The sequence below is a fragment of the Neophocaena asiaeorientalis genome, unplaced genomic scaffold (assembly GCF_003031525.2).
Source record: "Neophocaena asiaeorientalis asiaeorientalis breed wild unplaced genomic scaffold, Neophocaena_asiaeorientalis_V1.1 scaffold273, whole genome shotgun sequence".
NCBI classification, from domain to species: Eukaryota; Metazoa; Chordata; class Mammalia; order Artiodactyla; family Phocoenidae; genus Neophocaena; species Neophocaena asiaeorientalis.
The window spans coordinates 1,154,491-1,168,940 of record NW_020171827.1 but is presented as its reverse complement, the minus strand read 5'-3'; the positions used below and the strand labels follow the sequence as shown (position 1 = coordinate 1,168,940).

The 14,450-nt window shown below is 41.5% G+C and overlaps 1 pseudogene; it reads right to left on the bottom strand.

The window, feature by feature from the left end:
• Nucleotides 1-14,450, bottom strand: part of LOC112396600 (uncharacterized) — a 394,687-nt pseudogene that overhangs the window by 283,047 nt on the left and 97,190 nt on the right.

Here is a 14,450-nt window from a genome sequence, read left to right as displayed (position 1 = left end):
GGATGTCACTGACTAGTCTTGGGGGAAGGCGTGGGATAGAATTTCTCAGGAGGTCCTATCCAATTTCCTAGCAATCTGTAACACAGGAAAGCTCTCTGCAGTCTGTCGCTGTGATACAAATGCTTCTCACCGATATACCTCAACTGTCAGTCTCACCCTAAACACACACCCCGCTAAGCAGAGCTAAGCACATTCTCTGAACAATTGAAAGGATATGACTGTAATGCCTGTTGATTGTACTTAATTATCTGTATTACAAAAGCTGTATACAATAAGTACCCCTCACCCCTCCACACACACACACACACACACACACACCAGCTACCCCCTTCTCCACTGGACCATTTCTCAGGTCATGAATGTCCATCGATATATAGGGATAAGGGTACCAGAAGCTTAGCAAGAGCTAAGCCACAAATAGTTCTTTCACAGTTGTCCCATGTTATAGATATGAATTCTTCATTTCTGGAAAGTCTACTCGTTCACAGACCAAAGTCGTAAACTTTAGGGGGTTGGGGGGAGAATGGCAGCTTTAGATGTGAAAATACAACAACTTGAATGATAAATTTTAAAATTGTATAGGTAAAATGTATTCTAAATTTCTAAGTTTAAAGATTAAGTCTAACTGTGTAGCTACGTTAATTCCATCAATAGTTCATTGTTTTGCACAACACAACTTAGTATTTGCTTAAAATCTGTTATTAGAAGTGGAAAGTCCATAAAATGAAGACTCACATATAACAGCTGCTGTTTATTGAACGAGTGGCAGCCAACACTATGCTAAGTGCTTTGTAGGTTTTATCCCACTTAATTGATTCAACCTGATGGAGGAGCTACCAGGGTCTCCATTTTATAGCTGATTACCTGAAGTTTCAATAAATATAAATAAAACTGTGCCCGTAGTCAGCAAAACTAGAGGATGGCTGACCTGGGATTTGGACAGAAGGTCTGGCCGACTCCAAAACCCTTAACCACTTCTATAAACTACTACAGTAGTTACCTTTTTATAAGTGAGTAATGGACTGAAACACCACTCCCACCACCATTTTTTTTAGAAAAGGTTAGGAATTAAATAAGAATTCAGATTCCCTGAGGAAAGCTTCATAATGGCATAGTGACGTGTGGGGTTTGAGAATCTTTTCGGTTATACACTGACCAGAGGCACATTACGGAACCTCTGAGCACCCAAGTTCTCTTCCGTAAAATGAGCACAACAAGGTCGAGGCCAGAGTTGTTGGGAGGACAAAATGAAAGCGCACATTAGATTCAGTCCCTGTTCTCTTTCTTCCCTCTCTGAGCCTCAGTTTCCTTCTCTGTCAACTAGAAATAATAAATGTTCTAGCGTATCAAAGTCCTTAAAGAGAAAACTTTATAAAAACGAAAATGATTTGAAAAGTGCAAAGTGATGTTTTAGAGAAACTGTGTTTCTCATCATTAGCACTTTTAGGTTACTGAGTCTTGCCAGAAAGAAGTGATAAATTATCACTTAATTCACATTGAGGAGTTCCTATTTAAGACTGTCTGAACTTCTGTTATTTTGGAAAGCAAATTATCCTGTCATTTGTTTTTCAACTCTGAATTGTCTTTTGGGCTTGGCTTTGTTTTGGTTTCAATTCCTCTTGGCGCAGTGGTTAAGAATCCGCGGGCCAATGCAGGGGACACGCGTTCGATCCCTGGTCCGGGAACATTCCACATGCCGCAGAGCAACTAAGCCCGTGCGCCACAACTACTGAGCCTGCACTCTAGAGCCCGCAAGCCACAACTACTGAGCCCGTGCGCCGAGCCCACAGTCCACAAGAAGCCACCGCAATGAGAACCCCACACACTGCAGCAAAGAGCAGCCCCTGCCCGCCCCAACTAGAGAAAGCCTGCACAGCAACAAAGACCCAACGCAGCCAAAAATAAATAAATCTATAAAGAAAAAAATCATTAAGTACCCATCAAGTGCACAGGCCTGCAGGGAATAAAAGTTTGAAAGTAGGTTTCTTACCCTTGAGGAAGATATAATACATGGTAGGGCTGTCTTAAAGTAAGCACACATGCAATGTGTGGATTAATCAGCAGCTGTCCGTAGCTAGGACTGGGGAGAGGGTGTGACTATTAAAAAGTAGCAGAAGGGAGCTCCTTTGTGGTAAGGGAACAATTAGTTCTGTACCTTGACTGTGGTGATGGTTATTTGAATATACTGTATGTACAAGGATGATAAAATCTCATAGAAATATATACCCCTCCCCAACAAAAAAATGCATATAAAAATATGCATGTAAAAACAAATAAGGTCTCTACCTGAGTTAACAGTACTGTACTGATGTCAGTTTCCTGGTTTTGATAGCTTACTAGTCATGTAAAATTACCACTGGGGGAAGCTGGGTGAAGGGCACAATGGGAACTCTACACTGTTACAATTTGAGTCAAGCTATATAAAAATAAAGTAGCACTTCTTTACAGTAGGATGAGGAAGCTCCCTATAAACTGATAATGCGAAGTCCTCTAAGATGAATAGTTAAGTGAAAAGAGGACGGTATTGCACAATGTGTGTAACATGCTACCTTTTGTAAAAGGGCCCTTGTGGAGCATAAAGGGACTATGGAAGGATAAGAAACGAACAGTGGCTTCTGATGGGGGCTGAAAAGGAAGAACTTGATGAGGCACAAAGATGGGTGCTTTGTCTACTTTTTGGGTTTTTGAACCATTCAGATTTATTATTCAAAACAATAAATCAAAAGACAAAAATTAAAAATAATTGATAGGGGCTTCCCTGGTGGCACAGTGGTTGGGAGTCCGCCTGCCAATGCGGGGGACACGGGTTCGTGCCCCGGTCCGGGAAGATCCCACATGCCGCAGAGCGGCTGGGCCCATGAGCCATGGCCGCTGAGCCTGAGCGTCCAGAGCCTGTGCTCCGCGGCGGGAGAGGCCACAGCAGTGAGAGGCCCGCGTACCGCAAAAAAATAATAATAATTGATAGTATCAATATAAAAACCTGTATGCCATTAAATTGTTCTTTACTGAACAATTTACATGTATTATTTTTAATCCTCAAAACAAGAACGAAAGTGGCTGAGGTTTTCTTTTTGCTTTTGTTTAAGAGGGTAAAACCAAGACTCGAGTAGTTTTTTAAACTTTTGCCTAAGCCTATGGTCTTTACATTATAATCAATTCGCTATTAAAGGTTTGCTAAATGTGCCACGCTGCTTGTCTCAGTGCCCTTGTACATGGCTTTTCCTCTGCCTGAGACCACTCACCCCGCCCCCACCCTACTTTGTCTGCCTGGAAAACTCCTCTTCAACCTTCAAAACCAAGCTCCCACCCAGTTGTTTTCTCCTAACCTCTTTCCTCAAGAGGATGAAGAAGTCTCTTCTTCCTTCTGTATCTCATAGATTAAGCATACCTTAAAACTAACAATTATTCCTTGTCTGTCTTTAAAGCCCTGGCATCTAGCAAAATTCCTGGCAACTGTTGCTCAGTGAATGTTCCTTCAGCTGTAAAGAACTCTTTAAACCTCACCATGAGCATTAAGAATTAAGACCTCTCATTAAAAAGACTCATCACTTGCTAACAGATGTAAATAAAGGTACACAGATATATTTAAACGAAAGTGGCTACAAGTACTTTTGAAACCCCCAATATCTTCTATTAAGAGAAATCTCTTTATAAATGGACCTAAGTAGGTATTCCTTACAAACTCTTTAATACCGAATTTCTGAGTGAGGCTGATTCCTAATACATATTCCTGGTAATTTCTTTGCCAAATATGAATTCATAGTGAAGTAATAACACCTTTTACAAAAATAAACTCCTTCTCAATATTCCTAAGTATGGTCTTTTTGAATATCGTTTTCTATGAAATGTTTTCTATGAATATCGTTTTCTGTTTCACCTTTAAAAGTGAAATAAAGGTCACTATGTTCAGTAGAAACCTTGGTTCTTTGGTGTTGAACCTCTAAACTACTCTAGGACCATTTAACATGGCATGAGTTTCCAGACAGACCCACACAACTTCTAGCTTGACAAGCTGTGATTCTTCTTAAAAAGAATTGGTCCTCCAGAGACTGTTGTTCACAGGGCTAATAAGTTAGATCAGCTGTAAAGTATCAGGTCAGCACAGCATGGAGGCCAAAGATACAAGGTCTGAAGTCAGATGCCTGGGCTCGAGTCTTACTCTGCCAATTTCTGTGTTCTCAGTCAAGTCAACTTGTGTCTCACTTTCCTCATTTGTAAAATGAAGTTATGCTGGTATCAAATATATTGAGATGTTGTGAAGATCAAATAAGTTATAACACAGAGCTTAGAACAATGCCCAATATATGCCAAGCACTGAGTAAATGTTAGCTAGTAATAATATAGCTCTGATATATGGTTCACGCTCAATAAATAGTATTAACTACACGAAGGAGCTTGTCTCTGTCTAGTTAAGCTTAAGGTATCGGAAAGAATTCCCAAGGTTGTTCTAGAAAACAGAGAAGACGCTGAAAACACCAAGAATGTGAGGGTAGGATATGTATCTTCAGGTGTTCCATGCCAGCAGTATGAGCTATGACTCTACATTCCAAGAGGGAAGCCAGACTCTCCTCTAGAGAAGGAGACACACATCCCAAACCCTGGATTGTCTTCTGCTCGGAGGATTTTGGTTAATCACAGGATGTTTATTTTGCAAGTCACTTTTACAGTTTGATTTTTCCAGATGCCATGCAGCAACATACCTTTTAATAAAGATGCTAAAACACAGCTCTTTACAATAAACCCAATTTTTTTTTTTTAAAGTCTCTTGCAATGGGTCTTTATCAATGAAAATGGCTCAATACCTAGTCAGGTGTATTCCAAAAGGGTTTTCATTGCCTTGTGTTTACCTGTCCCATATGCTTTTGGGGACCTTCATAACTCAGACTCAACATACTAATTCCAATTATGCTACATAAAAGGCTTTCTTTACTATAAAAAATATTAAGTCACTAAGTTAGTACCAAAACCAGCATCAGCATTAAGCTGGTGCTTAATGGGGAAGCAATCCAAAGATACTGAGGAATTCCAACAGGTATTTATACACCCGTGTCCTTAGTAGCATCATTCACAGAAGCCGAGAGGTTTAAAAACGCTCTTATCCCACTGACAAACGGGAAAACAAAGTGTGGTACATACATAAAATGGAATATTATCCAGTCTTAAGAAGGAAGGAAATTCTGACCCATGTTACAGCATGGATGAGCGTCGACAACATTCTGCTAAGTGAAATAAGCCAGTCACAAAAAGACAAATACTGTGTGATTCCACTCATGAGGTCACTAGAACAGTCAGATTCATGAAAACACAGCAGAATGGTGATTGCCAAGGTCTGGGGGAGGTCGGCCTGGGGAGTTAAGTGTCTAATGGGTAAGCCGTTTCAGTTTAAGATGAACAACTTCTGAAGACGGATGGTAGTTATGGTTGCCCAACTATGTGAGTACTTAATCCCACTCAACTGTGCACATAACATGGTTGACATGGTCAATTTTATGTATATTTTACCACAAAAAACCCATCGATATTATTGAGCTCCTGCAATACATACAAAGGAAAAGGAGCAGGTAGGTAACAGTGAACATGGACTAAAGAAACAGTTCATCTAGGTAATTCTGAGCAAGACAGACCCTAAGGAGTGATCAACACTGCCTTGTCTTTTAAAAAAGCTCCCATTTCCTTTGTTTCAGCTAAAGAGACTTCACTCTAGTATGAAAGAGTAAAAATTAACCTCCAAAAAAATTAGAGAAAAATATTCAAACTCTACTTGTATTTCAAGTCTCAGTTATATAACCCACAAGTTTTGTTGGGTAACTTTGCTATCTTCAGTAGAGCAGCAATAGGAAAAATTACAGGATCCAAAGCTACCATCTCAAAATGGCACTTGAGCCATCCATAATCTTTACTGTCAAAGCAAAGCATAATAAATTTCACTTAGGTTCATCCCATTAAGATTTAACATTGTTATCCTTTTTAAGTGAAAATACATTTAATTAGACCATAGGGATGAAGAAGCAGTCTGGTTCTGCCACATCAGTATCCGTTTCTCAGGTCGTATGGACATGATATGAACAGGGATAGAACTACCTGCTTCTGGTACTTCATTTTGTCTTTCTCTTTACCCTTTCCTGCAGCCTTCCTTATTGAAATGTTCTACTACCTTGCTACCACAGAGCTTTTAAGGGGACAGAGCTCTTTGGAAGTGAGGAAGATACATTCCTCCCACATCCCTCATGACACACCTTCAGTGACAGATGTTTCAAAAAAGAGCCCTTCTGTAATGAATCCTGAGAAGTCAGCCTGCTGCAGCTCTGACCATCTACTTCTTCTGAAACACTAAATTTATGCTAACTGGGCAAAATGTCTCTCTCCCTAGAAAAGAAGAAAACCATACATAGTTAATTTGACCTCAGGATTGACAATAAATAGAAAATGAATGATTTCATGAGCAGAAAGATGGACTGAACAGCTGACAGTCCTGTACTGATTTTGATAAAGCAGATGTCTTACTAAGGAGGTTATATTTTTGTAAGAAATAGAAAACAGGAGGTAGTGTGATATAACTGCTGCATTGGGGGAGTGCTAGAAACCAGGATGATCAAAATCAGCTCATGGGAAGTCTCTAACAGGTCTCTAATTCAATTCATGTGTCTGCATGAAACATTATCTCTGCTTGGTAGAGTCAACCCCTGGGCATTTGTGTACTCATCTGATTTAGTATGATCTGGAATGATAAACACAAAGTTTCAATAAATTTGAATTATTTTTCTGGTTCTTCAAAGATAAGTTATTTATTTCATTCTGATAAGTTCTGCTGGAATTAAAAACAGGTGGCATATGACTATCCAGTAACACTGGCAGCGAGTCTGCCTATCAACAGAAAACAGAAATTTTCTAATCACATCAATCATATATTGTAACCACATGAAAATTACCCCTTTCAATTGCTTAGTGAGAAACATTATTTCAAAGGTCTAAGAATCATCATCAAGGCCAACACCTCCATACCCTGCAGTGTGTAGTGATGGGTGCACAGAACGGTTGGGGAAATACAAAAATGTTTATTTTCCTAAAAGGCACGTTAAATAGTCGACTGTGACCAATCAAGTTTTAAACGTCTGCTGTCAATTAAGAATAAATTCCTGAATTGATTAAATTTTTCTCCCATTGTGAACAATGAAATTGGGTCTTTATTTCTGCCACATCTGCCATCAGCAAGGAGAAGGGCGTGAAATCAAATAAGCACTGGCGTCAAGGAAAGCTTACCTCCTCCACATATTTTTACTGGAAAAAAAATTTGTTTTCCAGTAAGATATTTCATTTAAAAAAAAATCTGTTTCTACTCAAGGCTAGAGTTCTATTTATTTTAAAAATGAGGCACAGAAACCTCCCAAGTGCAACTCAGATTTACATCTGGCTAATCCTCCAAATGTGACCAAGTTCATGCTGTTTATTGCTAATGAGTTCTGTGATTTTTTGGATAACACGTGTGAGAGATAGCAAATTAACTACTGCTAGTCAGCAGCAAGCAGACAAAAGATGTCTTGGGAAGCTAGTGTGAGCAAACCCTGCAAGTCAATTTCTAATCGCACTTGCCAGAAATTTGGTGGGGGGAGGTGACAAACCCTGCCAAAAAAAAAAAAAAAAAAAATTCAGTGGTAGAATCCCTTTCCTTTTTCCATGGAATATTTCAACACTCAACCAACAAACACAGCTCAGTCTTTCCTTTCGGTTAACTTCGGGACTGCAGGGAAGGAATGCCTCACACTGCAAAATGTGTATCAGTACCTCTGACTTCCTTCCCTGGAGCCCTATCCACTCACACAAAGAGAATCACAGAGGTGAGAGGGGATGTCATTTACATGCAGTAGAAACAGTCTCCTCCAACACACCTACAGATGAGTGGACAAAGTTTAGTCAAGTCCCCTGGTCTAGAACAAACTGGCCAAAAATACTGTGCAACAGATGAGCACCAGATGAAAACAAAAAAGTGAAAGACTGGCGGAAGAACACTTCCCCAAATCAAGTCGCTAATAGCTTAAGACCCACAGTTTGAAAAGCACTTACTCATCTGAGGGGTAAGACTCCAGAAAGTGTACTCTTGCAGGATCCTTTACCTTCTTTCTCATCTGAGTCCCAAACCAAACCTGTCTTCACTAGTGGTGCTGAACCAGGACTGCAATTAGAATCACCTGGAGAGCCTTCAAACCAAGGTGGTGCTGAGACCCTTTGCAGTCACCTCTCTCCACCCCTACCCCCAACTCAGTTGAAACTGGAATCTCTTGAAGTCAGGCCAGGGGACCAGTGTTTCTTAAAAGCCTCCCAGGTGGCTCCACTACACAATCAGTAGATGAGAACCACAGCTTTAGAAATATGCTCTTTACAATACCATCTAGTTTCTCTACCAAATCCACTCAAAGACATTAGAGCTCTAATTCCACCCAGGCTTTCCTGTTCCAGAAAGTTCTAGTCATTACTTCCACCGCCTGCGCGCACTCTGCACTTCCTAACGTGGGAGCAGGCTGAGTTTGAAGCTCTCCACAGCTAGAGGTGGGAGCAGGCTTGGGACCCGTCCCAGGAGGCGAGGAAACGCCGGACGCCATCTTCGGGAGTAAAAAGCAAAAGCTTGGGGAGTAGGAGGTATAAACTATTGGGTACAACATAGGCTCAAGGCTGTATTGTACAATAAGGGAATAGACAATGTTATAATAACTAGGTGGAAAGTAACCTTTAAAAATTGTATATATTTTTTAATTTAATAAAATACAATAAAAACGAAACGCAAAACTCCCATTTCTCTCTGCTCACACAGCACTTCTGGTGCCAAATGTGTGGGGGTTTTCCACACCAAGCAATTTTCCAATTCTCAACGGACACGGAGTGGGTGTCCTATAACTTAATTCAATTCTGACACTAACTGCCCGAAGTTAACACAGACCTCGCTAGCTAAGGGCTCAGGCCCGCAAGGCAGTTCGCTCCCCACTGCAGACGCCAATTCCAAGTCCAGGTTGTGGCCTGGGCTTCTGACCCACCAGCTATAAATCAGGGGTTCCCACGACCCCTCCCTCAGGTTCCACAACTTACTAGAACAGCTCACACTGCTCAGGAAAACAGTTCACTTACCGGACTACTGGTTTATTATCAAGGGTACAACCCAGGAACAATCAGCCAAAGAGAAGAAATGCGCAGGGCAAGCTGTGAGGCCTCCACGCTCTCTCCAAGACGCCAACCTCCCACCACCTCCACGTACTGAACCCACCGACTCACCAAACCCCACCTTATAGGGCTTTTAAGGGCAGTCTCCTTACGTAAGCGTAAGCACGTAAGCAGGTGAGCACGACTGATTGCATCATTGGCCACAGCTGAGGAACTCAACCTCCAGCCCCACTCGCCTTCCGGGAGGTCAGAGGGCGGGGCTAAGAGTGCCAATTCCCTAATTAGAAGGTTGGTTCCCCTGGCAACCCGCCTCCATATTTAGGGACTTTCCAAAATCACCTCATTAACATAAACTCCCCAGCGGCTGAAAGCAGCTTGTTCTGAATAACAAAAAACGGTCTTGGGTTTCCTTGGTGGCGCAGTGGTTAAGCGTCCGCCTGCCGATGCAGGGGATACGGGTTCGTGCCCCAGTCGGGGAGAATCCCACATTCCGCGAAGCGGCTGGACCCGTGAGCCATGACGGCAGAACCTGCGCATCCGGAGCCTGTGCTCCGCAACGGGAGAGGCTACTGCAGTGAGAGGCCCGCGTACCGCAAAAAAAAAAAAAGATGGTCTTCTCACCTTCACCACTACAGAGCTGTTTCAGGTTATTTGGACAAAAACCAAATATTAGAACAAAAGATGCTCCTATTGCTCATGTCTTCGGAGCTTACAGGGCGTTTAGGAGCTCTGACCAGGAGACCAAAAAATGTATTTGCTATTATATTACAGCAATCCAGGTGTAAGTATACCATCTTAGGTATTCTGAGGGTCTCGGGATATGTTGCTGTGTTAAACACAAAGACGAATTAAAACTGAGTAGAGAGCATACATTTTTTATTTTCCTTGGGCCAGTGGTTTTAACTCTACCAAATAATAGAATCACCTGGAGGGCTTGTTAAAACACCCCACCAACAAAGTTTCTGATCCAGTCCTTCCGGCTAGAGTCCAACTATTTGCACTTCTAACAAATTCCCTGGTGATGCTAATGCCACTGGTCTCACTGCACTTCTGGTACATCCAAATACTCGAACTACCAAAGATTGGTTTTTGTTTTTATTTTTTTATTTTTCCCCCAGTTTTATTGAGATAATTAACATACAGCCCTGTATAAGTTTAACATGTACAGTATAATGATTTGACTTACATATATTGTGAAATGATTACCACAATAAGTTTACTTAACATCCAGTTAACACCCATCATCTCATATAGGTACCCCAAAACAAAGAGAGAAAATATTTTTCCCTTGTGATGGTAAGTCTTTGGGCTCTACCTTAACAACTGTCAACTATACCAGACAGCAGTGGGAACTACAGCCCTTCTGTACTGCCTTACGTCCCTAAGAGATTTGTTTTTCCAGTATCTGTCTCTCTAATAATATTGAACATTGACTAGAGATTTTATGAAAGGAATTATTGTTAACTATTGTTTTAGGTGTGAAAATAGTGTTGTATTTATGTTTTAAAAAACAAAAAGTTCAAAAAAAAAACCAAACAAAAATTTCTTATCTTTAAGAAATACATATTGAAGAAAAAATCTTTTTTTAAAACATTACAGTTAGAGTTGATATCCACCCTGCACCCAGCCACCCTCCTCATGGGCAACCCTTGTCCTGAAGGCAGGATTTACCATCCCCATGCATGTTTTATGTCATAAGAGCGTGCATGGATGAATGTATAAAAATAAACCCAAAAATGTGATAGACGAAAAGCATAAAAATGAAACTTAAACAAAGGAAAGCAAAATGGAGAACAGACAAGGGAACAGTGGCCCTTAGGATCTTTGGGGCGGCCCAGAAATGAGCAAGGGACAAGCGGTAACCACTGAGGTAGTTAGGGTTTTGTCTGGAAATCTTCCCCAACCAGGAAGTCTCTTACCTGACCATGGTGGGCGCTGACACTTCTGTAGTCACCTGAGAGTACTAGGAGAGAAAAGGAAACTGAGTCAAAAGTTGTCAAAGGAAGGAGCACACAGCAGAGTAAGGTTTCAGAACACAGTTTTGTCTACCTAGAAGGTACCTAGAGGAAAATCTGAAAAGCTGATTATTTCTTAAACTATAGCCCTAAGACCAGCCTTGGACTTGACTGCTCTGGAGGCATGCCAGGGACACACTCAGAGTGCTAAGCCCTCCTCCTACCTTGAGTAAAACTGGAAGCATCCAGCGAGGCACGGTTTTAGCACCAGCTCTGCTAGTCCTGCGCTAAAGCACTGCAAGCACATCACTCCCCCTCTCTGGGTCCAGAATTCATTATCTGGAAAATGAAGGGGCTTTAGATGTTCTCCAGAGTGACTCCCAAACCTGACAGTACAAAGCTACACTGGAAAAGACTAGTCCTGGGATGTAATCAGAAGAAAAGAAGGGAGCTAATGGCAGTATACATGCTAGACCCTAGATAGTCCTTTTCTATAGCTTATTTCATTTAACCTCTAAAACCCTTTAGTAAGGGTAGTCTTGACAGCAACAGAAGGCTGTGGCTGAGAGTGTGCGGGAATGTGCCTAAGGTCACAGATCCAGCAGTAGCAAAGCCATAGATCAAAACCAGGAGTTGGCTGACCCCAAAGGGGAAGTTCTTCCCACTACACCCTTGGTGATTTACCGAATGTCATCGTGTTACTGGTAGCATCACATCAAAGCCACCATGAACTTTGACTCCAGGACTTAAAGAGACATGCAAGATTACATCAAGGGTTAGGTTTGTTTTCTGTGCCAGACTTATCTTTTCGAAATATCTGATATTTTGTGAAAATGCTCTTGACTATAAAATAATTGCCCAATAGAATGCCCAGGAAAATTAGCTTATATTTCTAATGTTTTTACTTAAAAATCTGTATTTTCCTTTCTCTGATATCCCTCATTTAACAGAAAAACTTAGTTTCTACCAGTAGGTTATGTCTGGGTACAACAAGGAAGAAGCTTGGAGGTTTTGAGCTTGCTTAAAATTTTTAGAGGCAACATCCCCAAATTACTTTTCTCAGCACCTTTTTCCAAAAGCAAAGTTCTTGGCAAGTCATGAAAGATTCAGCTATTTCACATCGTGGCTATTTTTTTTAAGGAGCAATAATTTTCCAGGGATTAGAAATATGACACTCCTATTAGGCCAAGGCAGTGAAGCAGCTTCAGTGGGTGAATGCATTGCATAAAGCAACTGTCTGGCTCTCTGGGTTCAAGGTCATTCTTCCTTCCTTATAGGGATTCACATAATTGGCTCCGCACATTCATCCAGTGAATCAGGTGGCAAGACAACCTATTAGATAGATCAGTGGTCTGATGTAGGACACAGCTGCTCTGCTCCCTCCAGGCTCAAAATAATTCAGCACTATCAACCTCCCCCATTACATACAATTAATTTTATAAATAGATAGATATGTATAACTGAATCACTTTGCTGTACACTTTGCTAACACAACATTGTAAATCAACTGTACTTCAATTTTAAAAATAAATAAATAAGCTTTTTAAAAATACTCTGAAATGAGAAAAAGAAGCATGGATAAATAAAATGGCCGATACACACCACGCACAGCAGAAAATACCAAATGTGCACAGGATACGAGCTTCCCCGAGTGCTCATTGACTCCGGGGTGCTAATAAGGGAGTTTTGCAAAGCCTGCACTAAAAAGTACCCTACATTTAGCCAGCCCTAACCCCAGTCCAAACTCTTCTCCCATAACACAGCAGGTGGGCCTTACTAATTGGGACGTGCAGATCACGTGGCCTGGAAGGAAGGTTTGGGCAGCACCCACCACCAGAGAGCCCTGAATTACACACACACACACACACACACACACACACACCACTCGGACTTCTAGTTCTTACGAAATCTAAATATGTACAATAAATGTAGTTTTAAAACTGAAAGGATGTGTTTGTATGATGGTTTAAAAAAAAAAGGTGAAGATGGTTTTCGTAAGCACAGATATCCCCATCAGACTGGTGGTAATGACCCAAGATGGAAACAACAAAGATGCCTGGTGAAAAGGGACCCTCTAATCACATTAGCTTGTAGTTCTAAAGGAAGATGGTTGCTCTGAATTTCCCTTTATACAAAGCAACTTCAAAAAAATTCCTATTTTCTTAGTACATCTTTATGTAGGAAAGTCTGCGTGCCTTTGAAGCCTCAACACTAAACAAACAAGAGTTTTTACAAGTCCTGTCTGACCACCCAGGGAGAATCAAATAGTATTTTTTCTCCAGTAGGCCACCCCAGGATACCACGAATAACAAGGAAAAGGAGGAATTCATCTGTAACCAGGATGTATTTGTCTAGTGCCGTTATTACACTGTTTTAATCTAAATATTTTGGTATATTTTTCACTAGCAAAGCCAAAGGACATCTAATTATTATTCGTCTATCTAGGTAGAAGTTTTGAATAGCAGAAAATAGGTTAAAAGCGAGGGAACAGCAGAGTGGAGGAAGATTAAGGAATTTTCTTCTCAAAATCCCAAGAATCGAGCAGGGATTTTTAAAGTGCTAATGTTCAGAAGGGCAGGACGGTGGAGCCAGGGCCTGTGTGTTCCTTAGGACAGAAACCCTGGGATTAAAACTCTCAAGGGCTTAGACTGCAGGAAGCATTTGGGGAGGGAGTTTCTTCAGCATCACACTAAAGAGCTTAGTTGCATGGAAGTATTTTAGAATCACAGGAAGATCTTACCGTCATAAAAAATGTACTCCTTTAATCATGTCCCAGCCCTGCACAAAACCTCCATGTGGGCCAAATAAAGACCAGATCCTGTAGCCAGACACTAGGGAGTCTCTCCTATCTGACCCCAAACTGTCTTCCCGGGCTTGGTTTCTACTACTACCCCTGAGGCTCACGGGTGCTCCAGGCCCCCTGCGTCCTCCTGTGTGCAGGCACTTCCACCCAGCCATGCCGATGGGGATGGTCTTTTATTCACCTGAAATGCCCAGCTGTCCTCATCGCTCTACTGACTCAGCCTTCAAGACAGAAGGATGAAACCAGGGTTAAAAGCCCTCCTCCTGGATCACAGCTCTGCCTCTAAACAGCCCCGGCGGCTTTGGACAAGTGACTTCATCTCATTCCCCGCCTCAGTTTCTTCATCTGCTAAATGGGGATGATAAAGGCTATCTCATTGTGAACTTTAAGTGAGACCAGGATGATAATCAACACATGCTCATCAACTTAGTGTTACTTCCCCCCCCCAAACTAAATGCCCCCATCCCCTTAACCTCCAAGGCTTCCTTAACACCTGCAGCCAAAAATAATCTCTCCCGTCTCTAAATTCCCCTCCCTCTTTA